General features: G+C 43.3%; 1 protein-coding gene across 2 annotated transcripts in view; it reads right to left on the bottom strand.

The window, feature by feature from the left end:
- AGPAT3 (1-acylglycerol-3-phosphate O-acyltransferase 3) overlaps positions 1 to 13,226 on the bottom strand; it is a 1,609,180-nt gene that overhangs the window by 956,594 nt on the left and 639,360 nt on the right. The window lies entirely within an intron of this gene.

The following is a 13,226-nucleotide window of genomic DNA, read 5'->3' as shown; positions in this document are numbered from 1 at the left end:
GGCTTTAAAAGTCAGCAATTTTCTTCAGGTCTTCCATTCAAAATTAATGGAACTGATCTATGTCAGCTTACAGATGGGTGACTTAATCTTAAACAGTGCTCTCACAATGTACTATGGGAAACATTTAGCTTTCCAAGGAAACAAAATCTCATGAGTGTGTCTGGTCCCATGAGGGCATTTAGGGCTAAAAAAAAAAAAATAAGAATAACAAAATTAGTAATGAGTACTTATTTTGTTGCAGGCAGATCTGGATAACATCAAACTTCATGGAAATTTTAAAATATATATATATTTTTTTCACTTTTTTCATGCAGTGGTCCTTTAAGAAAAAAAAAACACTTTACCAGCAACATACAGATGGCTAAAGACTTTGGAGTGATTTACGCTGACTTCTTGTTTTTCTTTCGGCTCTTCCCGGTTAGGGGTTGCCAGCAGAACTCCAGTCCGCTAATGATTGGCAGACGATTTTTTATGGTGCCGAGGTGCTAGCCCAAAGCCCAACCTTCAAAGAAGGCATGCCCATTCACGCATGTCTTTTGAACGCCACTCGACCACGGGGAGGACATCCAGACTTCACACAGAAGGTGCTCCAGCCGAGAATCAAACGGGAGAACCACTTGCTGTGAGGCGACAACGCTACCGCTGAACCACCGCATGATTTATGCTGACTGATGAAGACTAATTGAAATCACATCCTAGAATACATTCAGCTTTTGGCAAGAGTATATGACACGTGAAAAAAATTGGCTGCTTCTAAAATCTAATTATGCAAGTTTTTTTAATTCTCTTTTTACTGTCTATTTTGGCAATTTGATAGTTTCATTTCTTAGTTCTTACCAAGAGTAATGTTGGTCTGTAACAATTAGAACTGCATAGTACCAACAAACATTAAAAGACTTATATTATTTTACTATCTTTTGTTTGTAAAGGTGAAGCCTACAATTGAGTTTCAGATAGTAGAGAAGCTAGGACAGGGAAAGAGGGCAACAGCCCCATGTACAAAATGTTGAGGGGTGCAATCAGCCGATCCTGATCACTCTTTAATTTAATACTGGCTTTTAAAATCCTGTATTGCATTTGTGGCCAAACCTGAGTGTTGCAGCACTCTTCAGTGTGGTCTAAACTGTAGCATCTGCTTGCTACATTATAGCAAACAGTTTGCTACAGTTTAAAAGTAAAACAAAAAAAAAAACGTTTTATTTATTTATTTATTTGAACCAAAACCTAAGTGCTGTAGCTCTCTGTGCAGGCAGGGTATAAATTGTAGCAACTGTTTGCTACATTTGCAGCAAGCAGTTTGCTACAGTTTGAAAATAATTTTTTTTAAACTGAAACATTAGCACTAAGGTGCTCAGTGCAGGCAGGTATAAACTGCACAGATTGCTACAGTTTAAAAGAAGAAAAGGGACCTGAATTGCTGAGGCTGGAGAGAGCAGGGTGTGTCAAATATCTGGCCAGCTGGTTGGCATGTCAGTGGAAGGAACATCCATTTTTTTACTGGGGTTTGGGGGGGGGCACAGATTTATTATGGCTCATCACATGAAGTACATTTTTTTTTATAGGACATTAACTGAACCAGCTAAGCTTCTGGTTTCAGAATTTATGATTTTCACAAGCCAAGAATGGAGAAGCAGTGTTTTTTTCCCTTTTTCTTCTTTCATAAGAACAATGAAGAGAGAGAATTAATATTACATTTTTTTTTTCTTTATTGTTGTTACACTGTAAGTGATCAGAATTAAACTTTTGAAAAAATATTTAAAGCTTATAACTGTAAATGTTATTCAGTGATGAGACTAGTTCACGTGTGAAATTAATGGCTTTCATAAGTAAACCTATACGGTTTGTTACTGCAGGGTTAACTTTATGTTTTATTTCCAAAACCTGAAATGCTACTGACTAGACATACGCCTTAGTATCAGACCTATAAATTATGTTAAAAATGTAAATATGTATTTCTTCCTGAATATGCAAACTTTAGCTACAAGTTATAAAATCCTATATTCAGACACAGACTTTATTTCATTCCATGTTTAAGCCTTTTATGATCTCTGCAAACATGTTTAGCTATTTTTTTTTTAACTTATGTGGAACTTTTATCCCAGACATCCGCTGAAAATGGGATATGCCCATTCTACAGTGAGATCATATTTTGATTTTAGACACTCCTACCAGCCCCATCTCCTCTGCTGTGTACAGAGAGAGCACTTGGGAACGGCATCCCCTGCAGTATCTTAATCTGCTCTGTTAAGTGTTCAAGGTTCAAGTGCTCTTATTCTACACTTAGTGCCTCCATTTTTATTTTTTCATTCTGCAATTGGTGCCTCCATTTTGATTTTTTTCATACCTTACTGCTCTCTGCACTTGTTTTTTGTCGTTTTGAATTTATCTGCATTTATTTAAACTGTATTTGTATTAATATTGCTACATACTCAAGTGTGCTAGCTTGTACTGCATTTAAAGTATTTTTGCTACTGTTTTAACTGCTGTTCTGCAAAAAAAAAAAAAAAAGTTCTAAGCTTGTTTCCCACCTTTTCTGTAACTAGCCTAGTCCAGATACAGATTTAATGTATCCAGGACTGTTTTGTAAGTTTTTTTAGCTCTCCAGACCTTTCTGTGTTGGATGCAAGCCTTCTAGCTTATCAGTGGGAGTGGTAAGCACTAGGTAATCTAAAGAGGAGTGGTTTCTGACCCAGAAATTGTAGTTTATTGGCCGTTTGGGCAAATTTTCCATCCCTTTCAACTTTCTGGTTGAAAAGCCCACGTTTGCACTTGTTTAAGCTCCGTGGATCCAGTTCTGGCATCCTGCAGACTACAAGAGCAACAGGAAGGAGAAAGAGATACTCTAAGTGCCTCCATTTTTTTTCATAATTTACTGCTCTCTCCACTTGTTTTTTTTTTTCATTTTTATCTGCATTTATTTAAACTGTATTTGCCTTAATATTGCTACATACTCAAGTGTGCTAGCTTGTACTGCATTTAAAGTGTTTTTGCTACTGTTTTAACTGCTTTTCTGCAAAAAAAAAAAAACAAACGTTGTAAGCTTGTTTACCACATTTCCTGTAACCAGTCTAGTCCAGAGAGAGACTTGCTGTATCCAGGACTGTTTTGTAAGTTTCTGAGTCTCTCAAACCTTTCTGTGTTGGAGGCAAGCCCTCTAGCTTATCAGTGGGAGTGGTAAGCACTAGGTAAGCCTATCAACCACAAGAGGAGTGGTTCTGGCCCTGAAATTGTAGTTTATTTGCTGTTTGGGCAGTTTTTCCCCTCTCTTTCAACTTTCTGGTTTAAAAGCCTGTGTTTACATGGGTTTGTGCTTGTTTAAGCTCCGCAGATCCAGTTATGGCATCCTGCAGACTACAAGAGCAACAGGAAGAAGAAAAGAGATACTCTAAGTGCTTCCATTTTGTTCTTTTCATACTTTACTGCTCTCTGCACTTGTTTTCTGTCGTTTTTTTAATTTATCTGCATTTATTTAAACTGTATTTGCTTTAATATTTCTACACACTCAAGTCTGCTAACTTGTACTGCATTTAAAGTGTTTTTGCTACTGTTCTAAGTGCTTTTCTGCAAAAAAAAAAAAAAAAAAGTTATAAGCTTGTTTCCTGTAACTAGTCTAGTCCAGATACAGATCTGCTGTATCCAGGACTGTTTTGTAAGTTTCTGAGCCCCCCAGATCTTTCTGCCTTGGAGGAAAGCCTTCTAGCTTATCAGTGGGAGTGGTAAGCACTAGGTAGCCTATATACCACAACAGGAATAGTTTCTGGTCCAGAAATTGTAGTTTATTGGCTGTTTGTGCATTTTTTCCATCCCTTTCAACTTTCTGGATTAAAAGCCCATGTTTGCACACTGTGCAGCGGTGCTCAGCTGAGGTAAACTATTACCGCTGCCAGAAAGTTTGCTCTTCAGTTTTCCCCTTAGAACAAGCTTGTTCTTTTACTTCTTGAACAGGCTTTTGTAGCATTTATTGTAGCACACTTAGGTGCTATCAGCACTAGCTGTTCTTATGCAGGAACAGCACCAGTACTTATTAGTTATGACCACCCCTCCTGGTATGATTGTAGGGCAATTTCCTGTGCCTTCTCCTAATAATCTGGTGCACATGAGTATTCTGAAACAGTGTGGCAACTGTCTAATGTACACAGAAAACCCTCTACTCTTACCTACCAACACTCATACCTGCGAGAGATGCACTTATAACTCCAAATTTGAAGCAGTGCATGCTCCAACCAAGACCGGACTAGCTGGTCAAGAGGAGAAAGTCGCCTGCAACTCACTACATAGAACACACAGCCCTCCAAAACACCAACCATCACAACCCACACATAGAAACACAAACCATAAACCCACCTTTGCAGAGGCTGTCAATAAAAATTTCCCCAAACAACAGAGACCCCTGAGACAGAAACGCACTCCACCACCAAAACACAACACAAACCCCAGAACACATAGCTCACCTCCACAGTGGGCCCATCAACTCAAGCCCTAAAGGCAAAACCCTTTGCCCAATATACTAATCATAGGAGACTCAATTGTGAGGCAGACTGATGTCCCACTCACTACAGTGAACAAGGAGAAGGTGACAGTCAGTTATCTGTCAGGTGCCAGAATCCGCCACATAACACATGCACTCAGGTCACTCCACAAAGTACAGTTTTGTACCTACCATAAATGTAGATGTCCGAACAGGATAGCATCTGCAGTCATAACAAATGGGTTGTCCTGTCGTCAGGCAGTTCTTCGGTCGGCCGGATTCCAAAGTCTGGGTCCGGCTTCGGCTGATGTCGCACTTCACTCGACATCATCTCTGCTGGTCTTCGGGTATAAAGGCATCAGCCGACGCCATTTTCCTCAGTGTTTCTTGCCCCAGATGCCAGTTGCCCTCTAGGAAAGCTAAATTTTGGATAAATGCCAATGTTTCCAAAAAAGTATAAGGCAAACACAAAAAATAAGCATGTATGTACATATATACAAACAAATACACCATAAGAGACTCCCCCCCCAGCTAGCTATTAGGAGGGTAAATACCCTAGGAGTACCACAGAGGGGAAGGAGGGTATTCTTGACTGCAGATGCTATCCTGTTCGACATCTACATTTATGGTAGGTACAAACTGTACTATGTCCTTCAAGGATGCATCTGCAGTCATAACAAATGGGTAGAATACCATAGCCAAACTAGGGGAGGAGGAAGAAGAATTATGGTGTAGTTAGGATCCTTGCAATACAGCAGTGGCAAACCCTGCTCGGGATCTAGAGTATAGAGGTAAATTATAATGCTTGGCAAATGTATGCACGGAGGTCCAAGTAGCCAATAATGTCCTTGGTTGCCACTCCTCGTAAGAAAGCTGTGGTGGCTAGTGGCTGTAGCCCTTGTAGAATGAGGTCTTATGTTCTGTGAAACTGGTTTTCCATGGTAGGAGTAATAGAATCTTATGCAATTTCATCCATTTGGAGATTGTCTGTTTGAAATTGCTTTTCCTTCCTTCCTGTTGCATAGGCTACTAAAAGCTGGTCAGTTTTTCTGTTACTTTTGCTTCTGTCCAGGTAGTAGCGTAACTGTCTATGTACATCCAAGGTATGCAGCAGCCTTTCCCCTGTTCTGTGGATTGGGCCCTGTTCTGTGGATTGGGAAGAAGGTAGGTAGGTGGATTGCCTGATTTAAGGACACTCTGGATACCACCTTAGGCATAAATGTAGGATTAGTTCTCATGGACACTCTATCTTGATGGAAGATTAGGAAGTTGTACTGCCATTAAGGCCTGTAGTTCCAAACCCTCCTTGCTGAAGTAATTGCCAGTAGGAAAGCAGTTTTCCATGATAGGTGTTGAAGATCTGCTGTTGCTGCTGGTTCAAATGGAGGGAGTGTCAATTTTTCTAGCACAAAGTTCAAGTCCCATGCTGGTAATGGTGGTTTCTAGGAGGTTTTATTCTTGATCCCTGAGGAATTGCCTGAGTAGAGGATGCGAAAAGACAGGTGGATCAAGCTGTATTCTCATGGAAATAGCTGATGCATGTATCTTGATGGAGGAATAGGACAGGCCCGTATGTAGAAGCTCTGCCAAGTACTCCAGGATGTTAGCAATATCTATGGTCGAGACATCTTTTCCTCTTTCAGTACTCCAAATGACAATCCTTTTCCATTTTCCTGCATAGTTCCTTCTTGTTGAAGGTCCATGGCTTCAAGGATAATGTCTTTAACCCTTTGGGATAAGTCTGGGTTAGTTGCTGTTATGTGATGTTCCAGGCAGTCAGTTGCAAGGTTTTTAGGTTTGGGTGCATGATGTTGTAGTTGTTCTGAGTTAACATCAAAGGCATCAGGGGTATTGGCCACATTCTCCCCTGAGACATGCTCCTCAGCAAAGGATACCAGTGTTGTCTTGGCCAATTCGCAGCTATCAGGATTATCCTTGACGCTCCTCTTGATCTTCAGTAGTACCTTGTGCATCAAAGGAAGAGGTGGAAATGCATATGCTGTCAGGCCTTTCCAACTGAAGGATAGAGAGTCCACCTTCCATGCTAGTGGGTGGCATGTCCTTGTGCAGAATTTTTGAGCTGGTGATTGAGTGGGGATGCTAATAGGTCTATTTGTGGCATTCCCCATTTCTTTGTGATGGCCTTGAAGATGTCCGGGTGTAGCATCCATTTGTGAGCATCCCAGGTGGTTCTGCTTAACATGTCTGCTAGGGTGTTTTCTTCCCGCACAAATATTGCCTGTAACTGGATGTTGTAGCTCAGAGCCATATTCCAAAGGTCCAGAGTCATTCTGCATAGGGGTATGAATGAGTGCCTCCTGTTTGTTGATGTACCACATGACTGTGGTGTTGTCTGTCCTTATCATTAAATGGCCTTCTTTGAGGAATGGTTTGAATTTCTGGATTGCTAGTTTTACTGCCAGCATTTCTTTTTGGTTTATGTGCAGGTGCAGCTGGTCTGGAGTCCACAATCCTTGTATGCACTGGTCCAACATGTGCCCCAGCCTAGGTCTGAGGTGTCCGTTGTGATGGTTTGGTTTGCTTGAAAGTTGTGGAAGGGCAAGCCTGCCTGGGTTTGACTGGCATGCTTGAGCCCACCATAGGAACTCTTGTTTCAGGCATGGGATTAGTGGGATTTCAGTTTCTAAGCTGTGCCTGTGTTGAGACCATAAATTCTTTAGGTACCACTGTAGTTTTCTCATATGCAGTCTGGCATGGGGACCAGGATTATGCATGATGCCATGAAGCCCAAGGCCTGCAGTACTTTTCTTGCTGTTAGTTTGTGCTGCTTTGTTAATGCCAAGAAGTAAAGAGGGAGTTATGCTTGTTTTCTGCAGTTAGGAATGCCATTTGTTTTACTGTGTCCAATTCCGCACCCAAGAATGTTCTTGTCTGGGATGGTATCAGTCTTGACTTTTTTAAATTGACTGTGTATCCCAGGGCTTGTAGTAAGCAAATGACTCTTTGTAAATCTGTTGTCAGCTTGCTTTTGTTGTCCGCTTGTAACAGGCAGTCGTCCAGGTATGGATAAATTTGGATTCCCTGTAGCCTGCAATGAGCTTTATTATGCCAGGCATTTTGTGAATACTCGGCGCAGTAGATAAGCCAAAGGGCAATGCTGAGAATTGATAATGCTCTGATCCTGCAAGAAATCTGAGGTATCTTCTGCAATTTGGTCGTATGGATGCAGGTATGCCTCCTTGAGATCTAGAGTTACCAGCCAACACTCCTTGCCCAGCATGGGAAGAAGTTGCTGTAGGGTCAGCATTTTGAATTTTGGTACAATGATGTATGTGTTTAAGACGGACAGGTCGAGAATAGGTCTCCAACTTTTCGCTTTCTTGGTACTAGGAAGAGTCTGAGTAGAATCCTTTGCCCTGTTGTGTTATTGGTACTCTTTCCACAGCTCTCATCTTTGTTAATTGAGCTATCTGCTTTAGAGCTTCTGTTTTTGATTTGGAGGTAGGTTTGGCATTCCTCTTTTTACTGGTAAGGTGAGGAAGTGGAACCTGTAGCCTTGGTCTATGGCTTGCAAAATCCACTTGTCTTTTGTGATATAGTGCCAATTTTTCTGAAAATAAGGCTAACTTTCCGCCTAAAGGTGCTGCTATTTGCTCCCTGGTAGGCGGTCAGAGTCAAGTCACTGTGATTGTCCTGTTGCAGTGGCAGTGGTTGTGTCTGTGCCTCTGGTTATTGCCTTGCCACTGGCCCTCTATAGGCACCTCCTCTGGATTGATTTCTGCCTCTAGAGTCTATTCCTGCCTCTGAGATTTTGAGGAGTCTGGAAAGGACCAATTTTGGCAGGCCAGTTCCTGCTAAACCTTGGGGCTGAACCTGTAAGAAATCCTTAACTGTTTGTACAGATTTTGCCTTCTCTTCCATTTTCTTCATTACTTGCTGAGCAGGTGTACCAAATAGACTGGCCTTATCCATAGGAGCATCTAACAGCTTTGCTTTAACATGATCCGGCAAAACCTGTTCCTTCAACCATGCATGCCTTCTTATCACTGTGCCAGTCATGGCTGATCTAAATGAAGCCTCCAGTGCATCATAGCCACATTTTAAAGAATGGTTACTAACCTGCTGGATGTTATTCACCATTTCTAAAACATATTTCTTATCTTAAGGAGTCATCAGAGGACAGCTTCTTAGTTAACTGATCAAGCATAAACTCTTGGTATTGGATCATGTGAAACTGACAGTTTAAAGCTCTAGCTGAGAGAGTAGCAGAGGTGTAAACTTTTTCCCCATCTCTAAGGACCTGGATTCCTTTCAGAAGGGAGAGGTTTTTGCTGAGGTCGGAGCTACTGCCTTAGGCCCCTGGGATATAGTCTCAGGATCTGCAAGTGGGGCCTTGTATAGGTGGTGATGAGTGTCTGGCACCCTGTAAAATCTATCTGGTTTGGCAGGGGCTGGAGGTAAAGTATCAGGAGCAGTGCAAACATCATTAAATGCATCATCCACAACAGGCAGAACTGGAGGTATAGCTAAGGGCCTATGTTGTGGTAAGTGCAGAAAGGTCCTAAGCCTTTTTCTTGAATCTGAGAAATCTTGTCCCTGCCATTGGAATTGTTCTCTCATGGCATGTAAGGTTTCCCCAAAGGAAAATTCCTCTGGTGGAGAGGCAGATGGAATGGATTCTTCAGCATCGGAATCTTCATAAGTAGAAAAAGGAGCCTCTGGCTGATCTGTAATGTCTGAGTCATCCAAGAATCATCAGAGGACACTGGCTCGGGCTCTGCTCTAGGTCTCTTTCTGGAGGCTGAGAGGCCCTGTCTGGGTGAGATTGGGATCCCTAATTAAAGAGATTAAATCCTCTGCCAGAGTAAGCATTTGTGAACTAGAAGTGGGCCTATGTGAGGGGGTCTTAACAGGCACTGATTTAACAGTTTTGGCTGCTTTAGCCCTGGCAAACGCCTTTACAGACATGGCTGCAGGAGGCCTAGCAGCACCACGCTGGGGTAGAGACATCCAAAGGGATGGTGTCTGATAATTCACTAGGAACCACAGTAGTACGCAAAACTTCAGAGGCCGATTCAACTAAGGTAACAGGAGCCTCAGTAGTAGTCATGGATTCGCTGAAGATTGACCCGCTTTCGTTTCGCCGAACCGAGACACTCGCTGCTTAACCGTGGTTTCGCCGAAACCGCGGACCGCGAGTGTCGGCTCTTTTCTTTTTAACAATTTGGGTAGTCGGAGGATCCGGCGGCATAATGTACGCAAAATCTGAGTCAAAAACTGTTCAGCAACTCCGACCGACGCCTGCCGCTCGGTTGAAGGAAGCACAGGCTAAACAGGCTACAGGCTGCTACGTGGTCTGGGCCTAAACAAGGTAGGCAGTAAGAGTGGAAATCTTTATGAGGTATTTGTTTCCCACAAGTTAAACAGTTATTTACTTTTTCTGACATCGGCTGAGGCAAGAAAGAGTCCCCAACGGGTACTTAGCTTTTAGAAGTCTTCAAGTAGTATTCGGTAGTAGTAATCTCTGGATCTGACCGACCGCACTTGCGAACAGCTTCTGCTTCGGCGCCACGCTGCAAGAAAAAAGAAAATGGCGCCGGCTGATGCCTTTATACCCGAAGACCAGCAGAGATGACGCCGGGTGGAGTGCGATCAGCGAAGCCGGACCCAGACTTTGGAATCCGGCCGACCGAAGGGCTGCCTGACGACAGGACAACCCATTTGTTATGACTGCAGATGCATCCTTGAAGGACATCAAGTACAAATATGACTCAGTCATTGTCCATGTGGGTGTGAATGACCCAAGACGTACCTCCCTGGACTACATGAAAAGAGATGTGATGGAACTCTCGGATTATGTGGCCCAGGCAGATATGACCCTAGCCCTGAGCAGTATTCTACCATCACCAAGAATGATACCACAGTATGAGCAGAAAATTATTGACTTCAACAATTGGCTAAGTTTCTGGTGTCACTCTAAGGGGATCCAGTATAGGTCTGCCTGAAATGGCATGATCAACAGACCTCAATGCTTTGCCAGAGACAGCCTGCATCTGTCACCCCTGGGATTCAGGGTACTGGCTAAGGCTCTTGCCACCCCTATAATGCCTTTTTTAGGCAGTATTCCAAAGACCAAAATTCCACCATAACAACTACAAACAAATGCAATATGACAGTCATGCTGCTCAGTGCTACAGGTCTAAATCTTAAGATGCACTCGCTTGAAGCTCACCTCAAAATGGAGAATGTTGATATCTGTGCTGTAACTGAGACCTGGTTTAAAGAGGCAGAAAGCACCCCTGCACTCCCAAGCTACAACTCATTCCATACCTTTCAGCCCCAGAATACGGCCGGAAGCTCCAAAGACGGTGGTATCTCCATATTCTTAAAGGATGCGCACACCTCTTGGATGGTAGCCTAGCATAATGCATCTGAAATACTTCAGGTACAACTGACACTGGGTAAGACAGTGATACAAGTCATAGTCCACTACAGAACCCCAAACATGTCCCCAGACTCTCACTCCAACTTCCTAAGCACCCTGGAAGCTATCAAAGTCCAACCCAATACTCTCAAATTGGGTGACTTCAACTACCCTTCCATCAAATGGGAAAACTATTCTAGTACCAATGTACAGGCCCAACGCTTTCTGGAATTTATCAATTCCAATGCCCTGGACCAGCTCATTCTGACCCCCACTAGAGGGAGCAATATCCTCGATCTGGTTATCACCAACATGGGAGACTGTTGTTCCACACCTATAGTCAATTTCTCCCTGGTTAAATCTGACCACAAACTGATCACCATGAAAATCTCCATCTCACCTACACCCCCCGCTAAAGTGACCACCCTGAAAAACTTCTCTAATGCCTACTTTGGGCTCCTAAAAACAGAGGTGGCTAACCTCTCGGCACCCATGCTGATGGAAAATAGCTGCATGACTGCTGAAGCATACACCAAGCATGCAGCTTGCCACACCAAATAGAACTAAGACGCTCTCCTCCCAAAAAAAGGAAGCCAATCTGGTAGTCCCCAGCCATCAATAAACTCTACAACAGAAGGAAGAAACTGATGCAGAAAAAAAATGACGTCATAAGACTGGAAAACCTCCCTTATCAATCTTAACAAAAAGTTGAGATCCCTTATCAATCCTCTATAGCCAGCTATGAAGGTAGAATTGTGGCTGACATCAAAAACAACCATAAAGCCTTCTACAGCTATATCAAAAACCTCAAAGGCAATGCCCAGATTTGCTCAGAGTTACTGCACAGTTGCACCTCCTAATCTGAGCCAACAGATATAGCCAACATAATGTCCAACAGATTCAATACCAACTTTACCCCTCTCTTTCCCCAAGGGCCCTATCACAAAACCAGAAGAAAGCCTGTTACCCACCATTTCAGCAGCACAAGTAAAAGCTGCATTGTCCAAAGCCAAGAATACAGCATCCATAGGACCTGATAATAGCCCTGGCTACATCCTACATAAGCTACAAAACGAACTGGCACCACATTCAATCACAGCCTTACCTCAGGCTATGTCCCTAACAAATGGCGCACTACTACAGTCATCCCGCTCCATAAACGGGGAGCAACTACAGACTCTGGGAACTATAACCCCATTAGCCTGACGAGTCTGGTATGCAACGCTATGAAGCGCATCATCATGGACCTGCTTAATAAAGATATAGGCAATCTCTAAACTCTTGACCCCACACAATTTGGCTTTGTCAAGGGGAGATCTTGCCTGCTGAACCTGGTTGACTTCTTCGAGGCAGTCATCAAGGCTGTGGATGATGGTAAGGCAGTGCATACTGCGTACCTCGACCTGGGCAAGGCCTTTGATATCATTCCCCACTCAGGTATCACTGATAAACTCAACAAACTAGGCATCAATCCTTACATCACTAGGTGGGTTGCAAATTGGCTCACAGACAGGACCCACAGGGTGAAAGTTGCGGATTCCAAATCAGACTGTCGATCAGTCACGAGTGGATTCCCACAGGGCTTGGTCCTGGGCCCTCTCCTGTTTGCCATCTAATTCTCGGAAGTCCAGGCCAACACAGAAGGACTCTGGCTGACCAAGTGTGCCGATGACTGCAAGCTAGGAGTCATTATCATCTCCTCAAGTGATGCAGACATCACACAAAAGGCCCTCTCTGGGACCAATGACTGGTGTCAGAACCATGACCTGAAACTTAATGCCAACAATTCGTTATCATTCCCTTTGGAAAAACTCAGATCCCACAAACTACCACGTTGATGGGAGCCCACCGAACACTGAAGGGGCCATAAGGGATTTGGGAACCCAGGTCGACAGCCACCTTACCTTCGACCACCACACTGCCACTGTGGTCAGAAAGTCCTTCTACATGGCACATCTTATAACCAAAGGTTTCTCATCCAGGAAGAAAGAGGTCATCACCCCTCTCTACTCATCCCTCATTAGACCAGTCATAGAATATAATGCCCCGTTTGGCATGCACCTGACCAGACACCTACAACAGCTGGAGAGGCCACAAAAGTACCTCACAAAAAAGATCCTAGGTCTTAAACATGTCCTACATGGACAGACTCAAGAAACTTCAACTGTTCTCAGTCTCTTTATCGTCTACTTAGAGGTGATCTCTGCTCGACTTACAAAGCCATGTCCGACCCAACCCTACTTGAAATGCTACACCTAAAGAAATCCCAAACCCCCTGCACCACACACTTCAGAGATCACATCCTCATTACCACAATTAACATAACATGTTGGAGGGACAGATTCATCTACCAAAGACTGCCCATACTCTGGA

The sequence above is a fragment of the Protopterus annectens genome, chromosome 5.part0 (assembly GCF_019279795.1).
Source record: "Protopterus annectens isolate FY-2018-M chromosome 5.part0, PAN1.0, whole genome shotgun sequence".
Taxonomy (NCBI): domain Eukaryota; kingdom Metazoa; phylum Chordata; order Ceratodontiformes; family Protopteridae; genus Protopterus; species Protopterus annectens.
The sequence above is the reverse complement of the archived record's forward strand: the minus strand, read 5'-3'. Positions and strand labels throughout refer to the sequence as shown.